General features: G+C 36.0%; 1 pseudogene; it reads right to left on the bottom strand.

The window, feature by feature from the left end:
• LOC111367339 overlaps positions 1-2131 on the bottom strand; it is a 5225-nt pseudogene extending 3094 nt beyond the window's left edge.
• Between the last annotated feature and the right edge of the window lie 17096 nt (positions 2132-19227).

The following is a 19227-nucleotide window of genomic DNA, read 5'->3' as shown; positions in this document are numbered from 1 at the left end:
CTTCACTTCCTAAGAGTAGACCATTAAACAAATTCAAAATCCTTAGCATTACTACAATTTTTCCGAATTTAGTAACACGACGAGATATATGTATGCACAAAATTCAAATTGTTGAAAACAAGTCTGAGGTATATTTCGGAGACTTCAGTTTCATAAATGCAATTATATTGCAGCCTTAAAATAAGTGTACAAATCTAGCTAAAAATAACTGTTTCCAAACGTCTTCGTTCAGATAAAAGATAAAATATTTTGAATATAACGATAAAGCAAAAAAGCCTTTGAGGCTGATTACCTTCTTCTTCTTACTACGTGTGGGAAGAGGAACATTATGATTCACCCACCAATAGAGAGAACAGATAGCAAGGCCCATCAACACCACAATACTCATCATTCCTTTCAGGGAGATAGCCCAACCATCAACACCAGGACCTAGATTTTGTCTCAATTGAGAGAAGTATTTAACAGTACGGCCGGAGAAAATGAGCGCAACATTTGCTCCAAGTCCAAAAAGAGGATAGAATCTTTTGGCTTCGTCAACAGTAGTTATCTGCAACACAATGCATCGAAAAATGGTTGATTAGCAATGTTTCTCCATATCACATAGTAATTTCAATAAACGTGGTTAGCAGGCAAAGGAAAAATAAACTTCCCTGAATGAATTTTTTTCTCTCTTCAAATTTTCTTATTAGAGCAAAATATAGAGTAGAAAAACCTTTTCTGACAAAACAACTAGAATCCACACATTAGACTATACGAAGTAGAAAACAATAAAATACGAAAAACACATTTGTTTAAGAAACAAAAACAAAAAATTCAATTTTAATAAAAAATATTGTTTGACTGATTCCAATTCAGCTCAACAGCATAGCGGTTATATCCTCAGTTGGAAATCACTGGAATCTGAAACACGAGATAAACAACAGGATATATACATATACAGATGCTGATACTTCGACAAGAATCAGAACATGGACCAGTTCCTTATCTATTTAAAGAATTTAGGACCACTACGAAAGCAACGAACAAGACATATGATTGAAAACATATATGCACGTAGATGTAATAATGGGATGAGTCAATTACCTGATTGGCAAATCCCCAAAACAGAACAGAGATCACCACACTTCCCCAAAGTTCAGCCATGACATAGAACAAACAGAAACTCCAGATCCTCATAATTGCAAGTGGCCCAAGAAACCTTGGACCCAAAAGATGCAGAAGTTTATCAGCAAGAGCTGTGGGGTGGAAATAGTGACTGAGAGGATACAACACAAATCCAAATGCACCAAAGAAGGCTATAAAAGGCAAAATAACTGTGAAGAAAAGAGCCTCTTTTGACAGCACATTTGCCAATTTTGTATACAAAATCATGAACCCAACAGCCAGAGGCAAATTCACCCATGTTTTCAAGAAAGGTATAATTTCAGCGCTAGAGCCTTCAGCTGTTACTACCAACACATCCTTAGTGTCCCTAAGAATTGTATAATTGAAAAGAATACAAAAAAACATCATTCCAAGGGGTATAATTTTCTTAAGGGTCACAAGCTCAATACCCATAAACTTGGGTGACACTTTCTCTCCATACACAGGCTGCCCATCGCCTGATGCTGCGGCTGCCTCAGCCCTGCAGATGGAGAAAGTTCTGTTCTTTTGTCCAGCCAATTGGGGTTTTGTCACAAATTGTTGAAATTTTGAAAACCCATCAAGAGATAAAGAGGACCCACTATATGATTTTGGTTTTAACAACAAGGGATTCAAAGGGTTGAATCTATGCCTGACACCCTGTGATGGTGGTGGATGAAAAGCTCTGGTTCTGGGGTTTGAAGGTAAAGAATGAAGCCCTCTAGTCTGTAAAACTGCTTGCATTTTTCTCTATTCACGGAAGTTCCTCAGAAACTCAAATACAATTTCTATGAATTGAAAATAAGAGATGGAGATAAGGTTACGAGATGGAGAAGAGGGTTCTGTTGCTCCCAAGAGCGCTGAGGAAGATAAAATGATATACAAATATATATCACTGGGAATTGAAACCCTGAATTGGGGATTCTTGAGTACACAGAAATAAGGGAAAATGATAAAAATAATAAAATAATAAAAAATTCTTTGGAAAACAATACACTGTGAGGAAAATCTTGGTGCCCGGGTTTTAAGCAAAAATGATAAAACAGTGCGTATGGACAATTCTTTATGAAATAATAAAGAATAAAAAAAAATTTCTTGTCTATTAGTGAAGAATTAGAAAAGTATTTTCTTTTTTTAGTCCAAGCCCCATTTTCTCATAAAAATACATTTTTAAATAGTATATTGATTTGATATGTGTAGTTAAAAAATAAAGAAAAATTTTAAATTTGCGTGTAATAATATTTAATTGAAAAATATGTGATTGAAATGATATTAAGATCCGACTTGAGCAACATTCTTTCAAAATATACATTTTTAAAATGTGATTTGACATCATTTAAAATTTTAAACCACACATTCTTCAGTAAAATAATATTACACGTAAATTCAAAATTTTTCCTCATTTTTTAATCACACATTCTCCATCAATATACTATTTCAAAATACATTATTTTAAAATAATGTGGTCCAAACAAATACTAAAATATAATTTTAAAATATATATTTATTTTTTTATTTTTATTTTTTTTATTTTTTATTTTTTTTCAAAGAATGGTATTGAACAAGGACTTAAATGAATTGCAAGGAAATTTGCGATGAGGTAAGTAGGAAAGGGTAGCAATCAAGGCTGGCTCCTGGAAGGATTCAACTAAAATTGCAAAAGAATCCTGTGAAAAAGTGCATCTCATGCCGTCAATAGACGTGCATCTTGTAAACCATTAAATACCCCCCATTGAGATGTTTATTCTTTGGACTATTGTATTAAAGTCAATTTTAGACAAAATTCAAAAATTGGGTCAATTTTACAACTACCACCCCAATTTTTTTGATGGTGAACCAGATGGGGAAGACAATTTTTGTTTTTATAGAAGTGACTTACTCAGGTGTTCTTTTGTTGGGATTTTCAATTCACTTTATGATATTTCTCTAATCATATTTGTGCGGGTCGATCTATCACTCAATCACATGTCAATTATGATTACACTCAAAATTATGTATCTACTTTTTATATTTTTAGGAAGGGTAATTGGCACAAAACGTCCCTACCTTTCAAGTCTATTGTGGAAAACGTTCCTACCTTTCATTTTTTGGCATTTTTGCCCTCATTTCAACCTTTCTTTGCGCTGAACGTCCTTCCGTCCATATTCCGTCAGTTTTTCCGTTAATTAAAGGGTAATTGGCACAAAACGTCCCTACCTTTCATTTTTTGGTATTTTTGCCCTCATTTCAACCTTTCTTTGCGCTGGACGTCCTTCCGTCCATATTCTGTCAGTTTTTCCGTTAATTAAATACAAAAATACATTTTTCTTTCCATAAACAAGGGTAAAATTGTCCTCATCCACTTCATCGCTTTTTCCCGCCATCAACTTAGTCCATAAATAACAGTAGCAGCAACATGAATCTGAAAATACTTTAAATGATTAAGTTAAATAAAGAAAAAATATCATGAACACATTATATTTCACAATTCCACAACTACTGTTGCTGTCATCTTGTGTTATTGGAAAAATTTAGAAAGACATATTAAATGGGTAGTCAATTTATAATGAGTCAATTTAAAATGAGCCATTCATCTTCTCCATTGAGCCAAAAAGAACCATTCACCATTTTGGCTCATTATAAATTGACTACCCATTTAATATGTCTTTCTAAATTTTTCCAGTGACACAAGATGACAGCAATAGTAGTTGTGGAATTGTGAAATATAATGTGTTCACGATATTTTTTCTTCATTTAACTTAATCATTTAACATATTTTCAGATTCATGTTACTGCTACTGTTACTTACGGACTAAGTTAATGGAGGGAAAAAGGGGTGAAGTGGGTGAGGACAATTTTACCCTTGTTTATGGAAAGAAAAAGGTATTTTTGTATTTAATTAACGGAAAAACTGACGGAATATGGACGGAAGGACGTCCAGCGCAAAAAAAGGTTGAAATGAGGGCAAAAATGTCAAAAAATGAAAGGTATGGACGTTTTCCACAATAGACTTGAAAGGTAGGGACGTTTTGTGCCAATTACCCTTTAATTAACGGAAAAACTGACGGAATATGAACGGAAGGATGTCCAGCGCAAAGAAAGGTTGAAATGAGAGCAAAAATGCTAAAAAATGAAAGGTATGGACGTTTTCCACAATAGACTTGAAAGGTAGGGACGTTTTGTGCCAATTACCCTTTTTAGGAACTAGTCACGGTTGAATATACTTTACACGTTATTTTGAAATGCTTTATAATTGCTATAAAATTAATATTTGACACCAATTTATTTGGAGGATTTGACGAGTCTCAAACAAATTAGCCCCTGTTTGATCATCATTAAATTACATTCCATTACATTCTATTTTTCTATATCCTATTTTCAACCAGACATTCTTCCATAAAATAATATTACACGTAAATCGAAAATTTTTCTTTATTTTTCAACCACTCATTTTTCAACAAAACACTATTCCCCTCATTTTCATTACCAAAAATGGGGGCCAAACGGGAGATTAAAGAAAATAGAATTTAGGATGAAAATTTAAGAGAAAAAAATTATACTCTCAAAACTTAACTTATATGATTCACCTTTTTCTTATTATTTAACTATTACTAATTAGCAATATTTTTACACTACATTTTGTACATAAGAATTAAATGTTAATAAATGAATTTTTAACATCCATTAAAATTCCTAAATACGTGAATAGAAAAAAATTTATCTATAATGACTCTAAATTCATGTAGATCAAAATTAATCGAGTCAAAATTCATTGAGTTTAGATTAATATGAATGTCAATTTATTGAGAATTAATGACACAAAATTCGTATATTGAACAAGAATTTTATATTATTTATTACATATTGAAAAATAAAAAGTAAGATATTATTGAAATATTGAATTATAATAGGGCTAAAATCGTCCAAAAACTTATTTTCACTTTATATGATATTTAATATATTATAGATATAGGCTACTCGTTGAAATATGCTTAAAAAAATTAGACCTGCTACTGATCTAAGCTCAAGGACATATCAAAAAATAGGGGCACCACCTTAGCCCTGGATGACCAGCATTAGTGTAAAAAAAATATCGTTTGATTTTAAAATATCTATCATTTTTTTGAAAAGCGTTGTCTCCTAATGTTTGGTTTTATAAATACGCCTCTTCTCTCGTTACATAGGAGGAAAAACTTTAATAAATAGAAATTTTAATATTGGTTTTTTGAATTTTATATTTTCGTGAGTTTAGACACATAGAATATAGATGTGAATGATTTTTTTGGGGGCCAAAATTCAACGTAGTTCAAATTGCATATTAAGAAGAGTACTTTAGATACTTATAGCATTTATTGTACAATTGCTACTGTTTACTATAGTATCTTTTATTTCCAACACCTTTCCTCTATTTTTTGTAGGAAAGGAATAATGTGCAACTTCGAGTTGTCAATTATATCATTTATGGAAATAGTGACTCATTGGGACAAAGAAAGGAGCAAACATGGGCATCCAATATGAAGAAATGAACATTTTAGAGCATCGTAAGAAAATACATATATTTCACCAAACATATAGTATATCATTGGAAATTTCGTCGAATTTGGAGTTCAATACACTTTACATATCTCAAATCAGATTATCCCTATGCTGATTCTATTCCAAGCTACCAAAATTTGCCAAGCAGAGTGGAATAAGTACTCATGGTTTTGAGTTCTACTTGCCCTATGGATGTCAACGAGTCAAGTTGAGTCGGCTCGCGAGCCAAAATCTGAGGCTCGAGCTTGGCTCGGGTAAAGTGAGCGGGCTTTTTCCGAGCCCAAGCCAAAAAAATTTTGCTCTACCGCTGAGCCGAGCAGGTTTGCTTTTTTTTTTTTTTTTTTCTTCTTTTCTCAAACTCGCTGGCCGGCCCGTCCTCATAAAATGAGGCTCGACCCGAGCCTTGGGCCGGTTCTACCGAGCCGACAAGTCGAATTGCCATCTCTAACTTGCAGGGCCCCGAGAAGGCCAAGGAATAAACCTAACTCACTAGAGCTCATGGAAATTCGCTAGCTTAAACTCCGAGGTTGCAAGGCAATGTCTTCGAGTTCAGTTCTGCTACAACTTAGTTGACGAATTGAGGGCTAGTTTTGACTGAAAATGAGAACTAAACACCTCAAATTATATATAACCTAAATACATTACATTCAAGGGTGACAATCTTGCTTTAGAACATTCGATAACACAAATTACAATTTTAGGGTTTGGATACAATGTTAAAGAAAAAGGAGACAGGCGGCTGCAATTTGGAGTTATTGCTATGGATGTCATCACCAATCATCGTTGTCTTTTCTTGTCTTTTCTTTTCTTTTTCTTTTTTAATTTGTAAGTTTTGCGAAATCTTCTCGGTTTATTATGTTTTTTAATGGTACGACTATGTGTAACTAATTCTCCTGTTAGGACGAATGATTTAAGTTCATTTGATTGTTTGATTTCAAAATTAAAAAAATTTGACTCTAATTATGATTCTATATTAAAATTTTATTGCTTCATTATTTGCTTTCATAAATTTTCCAAATTATAATTATTTGTGATCTCGTGTTGAAATTATGAGATAAAATATCAATTTAGCACTAACGATAAAATTTATGAATTTTGGTAGGGGATATATATATATATATACACACACATTTTTAGCGATTGCGTGTGAATTTATTATGCACCTCTCATGGCCAAGATAGGGTTGAAGTGTGACATGGATGTACCATATGTATAGTCGATCCTACATGGCACCCATGCTTTGTCCTTTGTGAGGTGGAGATGGCATGCACACCAATTTCACGTGGAGATGGAGGTGTATAAACCTTGAAAATCAATAGAGCAAAAGTACATCATGATTGAAATAAATACTAGTAGAATACGAGAATTTTTATCAATTAAATGAATGTATTACATAAACTAGATATTAGAAGAAAAAGTAAAGTTAGCAAATGAAGACATTTCCGCAATTCAAAAGTTGATGTTCTAAAAAACTGGCCTAAACTTTATCTAGGCTTAACTTGATGTGCCTATCTATTTTATATCGAAGTATCAAAAATATAATACCGATCCACGAAGAGTAAATTTGCAACTTTTTAAAATTTGGCTGGTTCAAAAAATTACGATAAATTGACCACATGCTAACACGTCTTAGAGGCGTTTAAACTCTTATAGTAAATTTTTAATTTTATTGTTAGGATTATGTTCAATTCGTAGCAAGTTATATTTTTCAATTACGTATTTCTTTCTTCTTCTTTTTTTTTTTTATTTTAAAGAAAGTTATATTTATGTCTTACAAATTTTGTCCACTCTTATTCATTTGAATTCCCCACCGTCTCAATTTCTTGTTTTTGACTCAGTCAGTTACTTAGGCAAGTTTCTTTTTTCCATGGGAAAAAAGCTTGAACAATATTTATCAAAGGATCATATTATGGGCACAACATTTTTCAGAGCAAGGTTTATAGTGCGCACACATGCAAGGGGTGGGGTCCGCGATTAAAATAATCGCGAATCCCACATTTGTGAGGAATTCGTGAAGGAAATGTTGTACAATTAGCAATTTCATTTATTAAAAATCATGTCATGAGTACAACATTTTTCACAACAAGGTTCACAGTACACACATGCAAGAAAGTGGGATCCACGATTAAAATAATCACAGACCCCACATTTGTGAGGAAGCTGTGAAGTAAATATTGTACAATCAGCAATTTCCTTTATCAAGAATCATGTTATGGGTGCAGCATTTTGCACAAGGTTCACAGTACGCAAACATGCAAGGGGTGAGGTTCGCGATTAAAATAATCATGAACCTCACATTTGTGAGGAAGCTGTGAAAAAAGATGTGAAGGAAATGTTGTATAATAAGCAATTTCCTTTATCAAAATATCATGATGAGTCCAGCCCAGCTTGACAGCTTGTTTTTATAAAAAAAATGAGTTTTCAAATAGTAGTTTTATTAGGAAAAAAAAGTATATTATTATGAAAAAAAATAGTTAAAAATGAGAATGTGGAAGAAATAATTTGAAAGAATGATTATCAAATAGTGGCCTAATATAAGGCCACTGGCACTTCTGAAACGTGGCGAATGTCTATTGGATAATGGTAATAGAAAGTATGGTTTTTCAACACGGAAGATCTTTCTACTCTGACCACCGAACTAATGACCGATGGCATTTTTGAAATTACTTCATTAATCTGAACAAAATTTGCACAAGTTGCCAAAAGAGTCCAACTCTCCAGGAACTGAAATGGCACATATTCTCATGAGTCATGGTATAAACAAGCGGAAAGTGGACCCCCACCGAGTTGACGGCCATAAATTTGACTCGTGGAAGAGTCTTACCCGTGGAATGGAAATATCAGCGACGTCGGGACCCAAAAAAAGCGTTCTCCAGAAAAACACGCCGCACGTCGTCTTAAATTTATACACTCAATCGCTGTTTGACAACAACTAAAAATGTTCTTTTTGGAAAATATGAGTTATAAAATAGTGGTATTTTGTAAAATATATGGTTAAAAAAATTTTGAAAAATGATTTTATATGCTAAATATTTTATTGCGAGGATGTATAGTTGAAAAATAAGTCCCCGTTTGGCCCCCATTCTCTTTTTCACTTTTTTCTCTCTCTTATTTTCAACTATACAATCTTCTATAAAATAATATTACTATTGACACACTAAAAGTGTATCCCAAATCAAATAGTCCAAAGAATAAAATCCAATTGGATAATTCCGGATAAAGGCCTAGACAGGATTATTAATAAATGCAGTGAAAGCCCACGAATACAGTAATATCATCGCCCAAACTTGCAAGACACCCAAAATCTGAGCGAATGGAGTGCCTTACAGTCACCCAGTGCGATGACCCTGTTCTCGTCCATACTTTCGAATCGCCCAGGATCTTAGCGAACATAAAATGTTATGGTTATCCAGGAATGCAATTATTCAAGGAACCCAATTGAAGGCGGTTGAACGACAAAGAGTAGTGGCGGCAATTTCATGACAAGTTAGCCACCATAAAGAAAGTGGATGATTATGAAGCAATCAAGCAGTTTTTAAGCGGTTTGTGACAAATGAATCGTCGAGGGAATATAAAAGGAAGAAAAGACATAGAAAGAAAGGACCCCGAATCAAACACTCTCAAACAGAGAATATGTAATTTCAATTTCTTAGTTTAAACTTAAACATTTCTTTCAATACTTGTATACTTGCGCCCCTTGGAGACATTCTGTTTAGTTCCAAGTGTAAATCATCGTCAATAAAACATCTCTTTTTGTGACTTTGTCTCAAGAGATTTGTTCCTTACACAATCGTTGGATCCTTTTTTAATTGTTAGTGACTACCTGCGCCAAACAATTTGGCACGTCTAGTGGGACATTGGTGTTTGGTGTTGAAAATACGAAAAGTGAAACAATATGCCTCACAAATCTGATAAGGAAGCAGCGAGTCAGGGAGGAGTCCAGTCTGTGATCAAGCGATATGAGGAGCAGCATAGCTTTCCACAAACAGAGGGACAAAGTCAGAATAGTCATAATCGTTACGAACCAATGACAGAGTTGAGTCCTCGAACCATGCGTGCATTACTTGGAGAACTCACGCAAGATGTCGTTGAACAGGTAAATCTACGAAATATTCATAATATGGAAAGATTTACCCAAAATGGGAATGCACATTATGACAACATGGCCAAACAACTGAATACTTTGAATGAAATAATGAATAAGTTAGTAGGCCAAATTTGTCAGCCAGTTGTGCCTCTTGCAAATCACCTTCAAACTAGGACAATCATGGGACATAATCCCTCAATCCTAAATCCAAATCAAGGGATAGAACCATCTGTTTGTCCCTCTACTTCAAACCAGGGGGATGGTGTAAGGCCAAATTAGAATAGTGGTAATGGTACATCTAACTTGGGGGTAACCTAAACATAAGAGACAATGTCCTAAATAATGGACAGAATACCCCACGTGTCAATGATGGAATAAATATTCAGGCTAATGGCAACAATGACCCAAATCATGGCAACTTTGTTGCCAACCAAGGACCAAACATCAGGCCTCAGGCAAATCAACTGACCAACCAACCTGTAGGAATTACATATGACCTTAACGTCATGTTGAGAAACTAAATTATGGAAATAGTACAGGATCAAGTGGCATTTGGGGTACGTCCTGTCACTAGGCCGACTTACACAAAGCCATACCCTGATTGGGTAGACCAAGTATATCCATGGCCTAGAGGGAATAAAGTGCCAGAATTCTCATTATTTACCGGTTTAGGAGAGGTGTCTACTATAGAACACATAGGGCGATTCACATTGCAAAGTGGTGAAGTAACGGACTACCATAAAATGAGGTTGTTCTCTAGTTCATTAACAGGAGTAGTTTTCTCCTGGTTCATCAATTTGCCAGCAAACTCTGTTCAAACGTAGCAATAATTGGAGCAGTTGTTCCATGTTCAGTTTTATAAGACTGAGTCTGAAATTATTTTGGCCGATTTAGCGAGTTTGCGTCAAATGCCAAACGAATGGGCAGAAACTTTCCTTCAAAGGTTCAAGACAGTAAGAAGTAAATGTTTTGTACCTTTGCCCGAAAAGGAGTTTGTCAAAATCGCTCAAAATTGTCTAAACTTTGATTTGAAAAAGAAATTTCAAGACAAGGAATTTCCTGATCTTTTTCAATTGAGCGCAAACGTGATTAGGTATGAACGATTAATAAGAGAAGAAGAGCAAATGAAAAACTCTAGTAAGGGGACTTATTAAAGAGACCCAAACTTTGATGTCCATACCATTAATGATGAATATTACGATCAAGCCGAAATGTGTTTGGCCGAATTAATTAAAGGGGATATGTATACTTGTCATATAATGGCTAAGTCTAGACCGTCGGGTAAGGATGAACCTATAAAAGATGAAAACAAAAAGGCTAGAACATTCTCGTTCGATGTAACCAAAACTGACCTTATATTTGATAAACTATATAAAGATAAACAGATAAAATTGAGCGATAAACATAAATTGCCAAGCCCTAAACAAGTTAAGGGTAAAAAAATATTGTAAGTGGCATAATGCATGGTCATATTTGACTAACAACTGTTTGGTTTTTCGCCATGTGTTACAGAACGCCATTGAATCAGGACGAATTACGTTCGAAGATAAGAAAAAGATGGTAATGGATGAAAACCCTTTTCCACAGCCACTTGGGGTGAACATGGTGACGACTGGTTTCAAAAACAAGTTGCCAAAATTCAAATTGGTTATAAATGACGGGAAAGAAGACCCTGGGCTACATCCCAGTGTCTTTGAACATATAGAGGGAAGGAGCCTAAAAAAAATAAAGACGTCCTGTGCACAAAATGTAAAAGAGAAGTGAGTACAAATATAGAGAAATTAGGGATATGACAGTATCACCATCGCCCTAGTTTTTTCCCAAACGCTCAACCTGGTAGAGGGCAAGGTATATCGTTCTATAGGGGACCGCCTTTTGAGAGGCAGTTCAGGCCAGTAAATAATGGGAGAACATTCAGGCCACAACCTCGCCAAACAAATGTATGGCATTCGTTCCAGTATAACGCAGGAAAAGTGATACCCTTCAACGAGATGACTAGAACCCAACAAAGGCATTTTTCAACGGAACTATGGACAAATGATGAGGCAACAATAGCGAATGCCAGTCCTAAAGCGCCTAAGGTAGCCAATTAAAATATTCTCAAAGATAGTGAAGAGACTGGTACAGGTGAATCAATGGAAGAATTGCCAGAAACTTTTTCTGGGAGATAGAAGTTTGAGCGAGACAGAAGAGATGGAGAAGATCCAGATCGGCTCCTTACTATTCAATTCGGTACGTTACCTCCTGTCATGGCTAATAATTACTTACTAACCAATGAGTTCAAGAACAAAGAAAAAGAAGAAGAAGAAAGGAAGAATAACGAAGAAGAAGCATGTGTGCTGGAATGTGAAGAAGGCCAAACTTCTAGAGGGGCCTACGATGATGAAGGGGATGATGGTATGACGGACATCGAAGAGGAAATTGATCTGGAAGCAGAAAGAAGAAAGAGAGGGATATCGTACAATACTCTGTTGAAGCAACTATATCGAGAGGGGGTTCGTGAAGTGGACTTGTTGGGGGAACCGTCTGGGCATTCTTTCAATTATTACGTACTCTACGGGACGCCCAAAAGGAAAAAGAGAGTTCCTCGCTCTGAAAAGTATGGATCACCTCCAAGAATAATGTCTCCTCCCACAGGTTGGGTAACTGAAGAAGAAGCATTAGAAAACAGTAAAAAGGAAATTCAGAAAACAGAAGCTCAGTGCGACATACTGCACGTTGACTTATCACAACAGGATAACTCGATAGAGGACAAACAGGAAGTGAAAATAGATGCTGCCGAAAAGGTTATCTTTAAGAGACCAGCCATGAAGTTAACTAAACACTTGATGCCATTGTACGTTAAAACTTTAATTAACGACATACCTGTGGCAAAAGTACTTGTTGATAATGGAGCAGCCATAAACACTATTCCATCTAGGATGATGAGGAAATTTGCAAAGACAAAAAGTGATATATTCCAACGGAAGTCATCCTTACAAGTTTCAATGGAGGAGCAACCTCAACTAAAGGGATTATGCCATTGGACATAACTATAGGGACAACTACTAGGACCACAGTCTTCTTTGTAATAGATGGTCCTACTAGTTACAATGTGTTATTAGGAAAAGATTGGATACACGAAAGTCGCTGTATAGCCTCATCGCCCCATCAATGCCTGGTTTTTTAGAATGATAAGGGTGAAGCAGAAGTGGTGCAGGTCGATCATAGGCCTTTTGTCGCAGAAGCAAATTCAGTGGAAATGTTCATGTACGAAGGAAATTATGGACCTGTCAGAGTAGTCCAAAATGGAGAAGAAACTCAGATTGTTGCACAGAGTGAAGAGCCGTTTTCGATAGATGCACTCACTAAAATGTTCAATCAAATGAGGTCAAATATAGTGACCCTAGAAGAGCCAGTAATTGTCAAAAGAAAAATCAATGAATTTTAAATGAGTTGTAAGCAACAGAGGCAAATGGCTGATGTTTCGGCCTTCAAAGTCAAATTAATGGCTTTCAATAGAGAATGTAAGGACAAGACGAAAGAAGAAGTAGCCTTGGAAGCATTGAGAGACAAATTGGCAGTGTTTGAGTTAGAACAGAATATTGGCCGTGAAGTCAACAAGGTGAATTGTTTAGAAGAAGAAGTGCCTATAAGGGAATTGGATGATGAAGTGATAAGGATCACCAAGCCATGATACGCTCAAGCACAAGACTCTCTGATTAAAGTGAATATTGGCAATGAAGGGGAAGATTGCCTAACCTTCGTCAGCCAGATGCTCGATCAAGAGGTTAGTGATAAATTAATCGCTTTATTAAAGGAATAAAGAATTGTTTTGTTTGGAAATATGAACATAAGCCTGGTTTAGATAGGGATTTGGTAGAACATATATTGCCAACCAAGCTAAATTTTAAGCCTCATAAGCAACCTCCTAGACGTTTTGCTCCTAATGTACTTCCTGAGATAAAGAAAGAAATAGAGCAATTATTAAAAGCAGACTTTATTAGAACAGCCAGATATATGAATTGGTTGTCCAATATCGTACCAGTGCTAAAAAAGAATAGCAAATTAAGGGTGTGCATAGACTTTAGGAATTTAAACATAGCCACACCCAAAGATGAATATCCAATGCCTACAGTAGATTCTTTAGTAGACTCGACTACTGGACACGTAATATATTCCTTCATGGATGGGTATTCAAGATACAATCAAATTTATATAGCTAAGGAAGATATACACAAAACTGTCTTTAGGTGCCCAGAATTTCTAGGATGTTTTGAATGGGTAGTTATATTTTTCGGCCTAAAAAATGCAGGAGCAACTTATCAAAGGGAGATGAATTTGATTTTTCATGATATGATAGGCAAGTTTGTTGAGGTGTATGTAGATGATATAGTGGTCAAATCCATTAAAGAAGAAGATCATTTTGAACAATTGAGATGTTCATTTGAGTGAATGAGGCAATATAAACTAAAATTGAATCCCTTGAAATGTGCATTTGACGTTAATGCAGGAAACTTCCTTGGTTTCTTAATACACAAAAGAGGGATTGAACTTGATAAAAATAAAGCGAAGACTATTTTAGAGGTCAAATCACCTAGCAATAAAAAAGAATTGCAAAGGTTTCTAAGACAAGTAAATTTTTTAAGACACTTTATTTCTAACTATGCAGGGCGAACTAAAACTTTTTCACCACTTTTAAAGTTGAAAAATCAGGATGAATTCGTCTAGAAAGAAGAGCATCAAAATGCTTTTGAAAGCCTAAAGACATATTTGTCAAGTCCACCAGTGTTGGTGTCACCAATCCAAGGACGGCCAATGAAAGTGTATGTATCGACTGAACAATAATCAATAGTTGGAATGGTCGCGCAAGAAGACCAATTTGGTAAAAAAGGGCGATTTACTACTTGAGTAGATGGTTAACAAAATGTGAATGTAATTACTCTGCCATTGAAAAATTATGTCTTGCATTATATTTCACATGTACAAAATTAAGGGCTTATTTACGGCCCGTAACCATTTATTTAATTTCTAGAGTAAATTTGGTTAAGTATATGTTCTCTCGCCCTATTTTACTCCAAAGGATAGGCCTTTGGACGTTAGCATTATCAGAATTCAAAATACAATACATACCCCAAAAGGCAATCAAAAATCAGGCTTTGGCAAACTTTCTGGCCGATCATCCATGCCTTAACATGCCTGAAGAAATTGAATTAGAAATCAATTCATTCGAATTAAAACCTTGGGTTTTGTAGTTCGATGGGTTAAAGACTTCTAAAGGTGCAGAAGTAGGAGTATCATTGATAAATCATTTAGGGATTTGTTACAAGTTCGCATTCACTTTAGATAGGATGTGCACCAACAATCAAGCCGAATATGAAGCCTTAATCGTAGGTCTAGAATTAATGATAGATATGGAAGTAAAGAATGTAATCGTTAGAGGCGATTCTCAATTGGTAATTCACCAATTGATTGGTGATTTTAAATGCCAAAGTAATTTCATTATAAGTCAATATGAAATCGCTTAAGAGTTGTTGCAAAAATTCGACCAAGTAGAGCTTCAATGTGTTAATAGGATATATAATGACGTAGCAAATGAGTTGGCCCAAATGGCCTCAGGGTATTCAAAGGTTTTAAATTGGAAATCTACTTATGAATATGGAGTAATATTGCCCGTAGTCTAAAGAAGGGCGAGAAGGATTGAAATTCATTGCATACAAGATGGAGATGCAATAAATTGGAGGGCAAAGATTAAAAGGTTCCTTAAAAAACCTAATAAAGGAGATAGTAGAAAAATGAAGTTGCGTTTGCTAAATTATACACTGATAGATGAAGAGTTGTTTAAGAAACGCTCTAATGGTATATTGTTAAAATGTGTGAGTTTGCAAGAAGTCAGGACAATCATGGCTGAGGTGCACGAAGGGATATGTGGAGCTCATCAAGCTGGCCAAAGGATGAGATGGTTAATTATTAGGAATGAGTATTTTTGGCCCAAGATGGGAGAATCATGTGTTCGATATGCAAAGAGTTGTCTAACATGTCAAAAGTATGGTCTAATACAAAGGGCGCTAGCAAGAGAGATGACACCTATTATCAAACCTTGATCGTTCAAAGGTTGGGCGATAGACCTAATAGGGAAGATTTATTCCCCATCACCCAAGCAACATACCTTTGTTATAGTTGCGACTGATTTTTTCACTAAATGGGTAGAAGCGGTACCTTTAAAAGAAACCACCCAAAATAGTGTCACAAAATTTATCCGTGATCATATTATTTATAGATTTAGGATTCCACAAACTTTGATGGTAGATCACATAATTTCTTTAAATGGAGATCAAGTGAATAAATTCTTGAACGAGTTTGGAGTTAAAGTAGTGAACTCCACGCCATATTACGCTCAATCCAACAATCTTCTAATAAGATTCTAAAAAATATCATAAGGAAAATGATAGATGAAAATGCCAGAAATTAGCACGAATGTCTAAACAAGGCCTTATGGGCTTATAGGACGTCGCTTCGGTCAAATACCAAAATTACTCCTTTCCAACTTACTTATGGATAGGAGGTCGTTTTGCCTATGAAAATTAACGTGCAATCGATCAGAGTGTGTTTGCAACATAAGTTAAGTGATGATGAGTATACTGAGTCACTAATTCAAAACTTATTGAAGTTAGACGAATTAAAGTTGGACGTCTTAGATAGATTGCAAGTTCAAAAACAAAGGATAGCTAAGTTTTATAATAAAAAAGTTACAGTCAAGTCATTTAGCCTGGGTGAATTGGTTTGAAAAACAATACTTCCTTTGGATAGCAAAGATCCAAAATATGGCAAGTGGTCGCCCAATTGGGAAGGGTCATATAAAGTAACTAGTGTGTTGCCTAATGGAGCCTATCATTTGGAAGATTTAGATGGTACCAAGCACATAAGGTTCATTAATGGCAAATATTTAAAAAAATATATGTTCCTTCCTTATGGGAAAGTGAACAAATAAAAGTGTAATCAAATCGCGTTGAACGATCGTATATAAAAAGGGCTAGAATGAAATACGTTCAAATAAATTCCTTTATTATCAAACATTCATTACAAATTGTGAGATACAAAATACTAAATGCTCTATAAGCTACAATTGAGTGCAAACTACTCTCTCGGTCGATCGCCAAGTAAGAAGGTGAACTAGCCTTGATTGCCATCCTGATCGCACTGCTGCACAGGCAAGCAGAGAGGCTGAGAAGCACTCTCAGCAAGCAGAAGGGAAGAGAAGCACTCTCACATCGTCTACTTAAATGCATCACTGCAATAACGGCCAAGGAGACTGAGAAGCACTCTCAGAAAGCAAAGTGGCTTGACAGGCATCCTCAAAAATTGCCTCCCGTCATTGAACTCCTTATAAAGAACATGGAGACGATGGGAAGAACTTTGCTGGCCAAAAAATATTTTCTATATCTCCCATACCAAGGGTGACGTCAAAGCAGGCAGCAAAATGGGCGGATCAAATGATCCATTTCTGTGGAAGGCGAAAATTTTGGATCGATTGTTGAAATGCCAAACGATGGAAACAAATTAGTTTTTGAAGAAAAGAATGGAAATGAAATGAAAAGTGCGAAATACACATGCATTTATAAGGGCGTGAAGGTGAAGAGACAAAATATGAACGGCCGCATTTGTGCCTAGTAATTGGAGTCAAGTGGCACAAAGTCTTGGGAAAAGAAACAGAAATACCAAGAGAGAATGTACATGAATCTTAGCATAAAGTAGTTAAATACTTGGGGGTTGACGATTAAGGATAACGTCAATTAACACGCAAGTAGTCAAAATAGTCATTCATTAATAACAATGGCTGCTATTACATTCAAATTTAGCAATGGCAGTTAGTACGAAATTACAAAAGGAAAATTTAAGGCACTAGATGTCTTGATTACAATTCATCCCAAGCCGATCGAATCCTTTCCCTAAGTCTCCCACAATCCTTGCTCTGTTGAGAAGAAACGACATTCAATTCAGCTACAAAATCGTCATCAACCTCCATCTTTTTGTACTGCTCAACCAAAGACTTGATTTGCTCAATTCCTTGGAAAGCATTACGCTTTTTAGCAGCCATTCTCGCCTTACAGTATTCCATCCTTGCTTGAAGCTACATCATCTCTGCAGCCAAACTTGTCATCAGAGAGTCTTCGATCATAACTTCGGAAGAGATTTCTTTCAATTCGTCCTCGGCTTTGTTAATCTCTAGAAGCAAAGACTCTCTTTCAGATGCAGCGCGGAGATATTGAGTACTCCTGGCCTTCAGTTCAATATTTTTGGCCAACAAGGAGAGGATGTCAGAGTGAACAACCTTCAACGTCGCTTTAAAATCAGCAGAAATATTGAGCGATGGAAGTGTCAGTGCTTGCGCCAACTTTGTACTCAATAGCTCAAGCTTATCCTTATGTTTAGCAGCACTAGCCTAACCGATGTTCATGTCCATAAAAGACACATACTCAAATATCGACTGTTTGAGGAACTTCATATCTTCTTCTGAAGAAACAGAAGGACAACCAGTTGAAGTAGGGCGAGACATCTTACTTGCCCACAGGAAGTGAACAAGTCCTAGATGGAACGCACAATGTCATCAGCACCATGCAAAGAAAAATGCCAACATTGAGGGCTTTCACTACAATAAACGAAGCGAAAATGAAAGTGAAGCGAAAAGTTACCTCATCAGCAATCTTGGGAAGTGGCATATCACCAGTTGGCTCCACCACCTGTGGAGACTTCCCCTTATCTTGGCGAGAAGACTTTGCCACAACGGGCAGACCCATGGGAGCCTCTGCAGAATTCAAGAAGCAACAAATCAGAAACCAATAACACAAGCTACCTTCTGGTTCGATGATTGGGGGGTCGGCGCCCTGGGAAGAAGGTGGCTCTTCCATTTGTTGTGATGAGGGTTCCGGGACTGAAGGTTTCTCTTTAAGCATAGTCCCTTCATCAGCTGATTTGGATGAAGCAGCTTCAGCAGAGGATGATGGAGCAGGAGCTGCCAACACCAAAGCCTTCAAAGGAGAGGCTGAACTTTTCTGAGAAATTCAAGTAAACCATTAGCACATAGAAAAGTTTCAAATAAACCATTAGCACATAGAAAGGTATGTTTGTGAATAAACAAAATTCAATTACCTTTCTCCTAACGATGAGAGGAGTGTCATCATCATCCTTCAAAACGGGAGATGCTTAAGCTAGCCGTTTGCGGCTTAAGACACTTTTAGCTGCAGTAGCTTTGGCAGGTAGAAAAGTAGATGGATGAATAGATTGTTTAGCACGAGCAGGGGAGGAAGGATTCCTAGTGGACACAGGGGTGACCAAAATAGGAGAAGTGGAAGAAGTTTTTGGCTAATTCAGTGAATGGAAAGCACGATTGGCATCAGTTGCAAACAATCTGCGCTTCACTGATGGCCATAGTTGTTCAAAAAGGGGATGGATGGCACGGTTAGAATTGAAGGGGGCTAATGAAAACTTGCTCGTCAAAAGAAGGTTGCGAGCATCTATAGCTT

Source organism: Olea europaea, chromosome 18 (genome assembly GCF_002742605.1).
Source record: "Olea europaea var. sylvestris chromosome 18, O_europaea_v1, whole genome shotgun sequence".
NCBI lineage: Eukaryota > Viridiplantae > Streptophyta > Magnoliopsida > Lamiales > Oleaceae > Olea > Olea europaea.
This window is presented reverse-complemented; position numbering and strand designations above follow the sequence as displayed.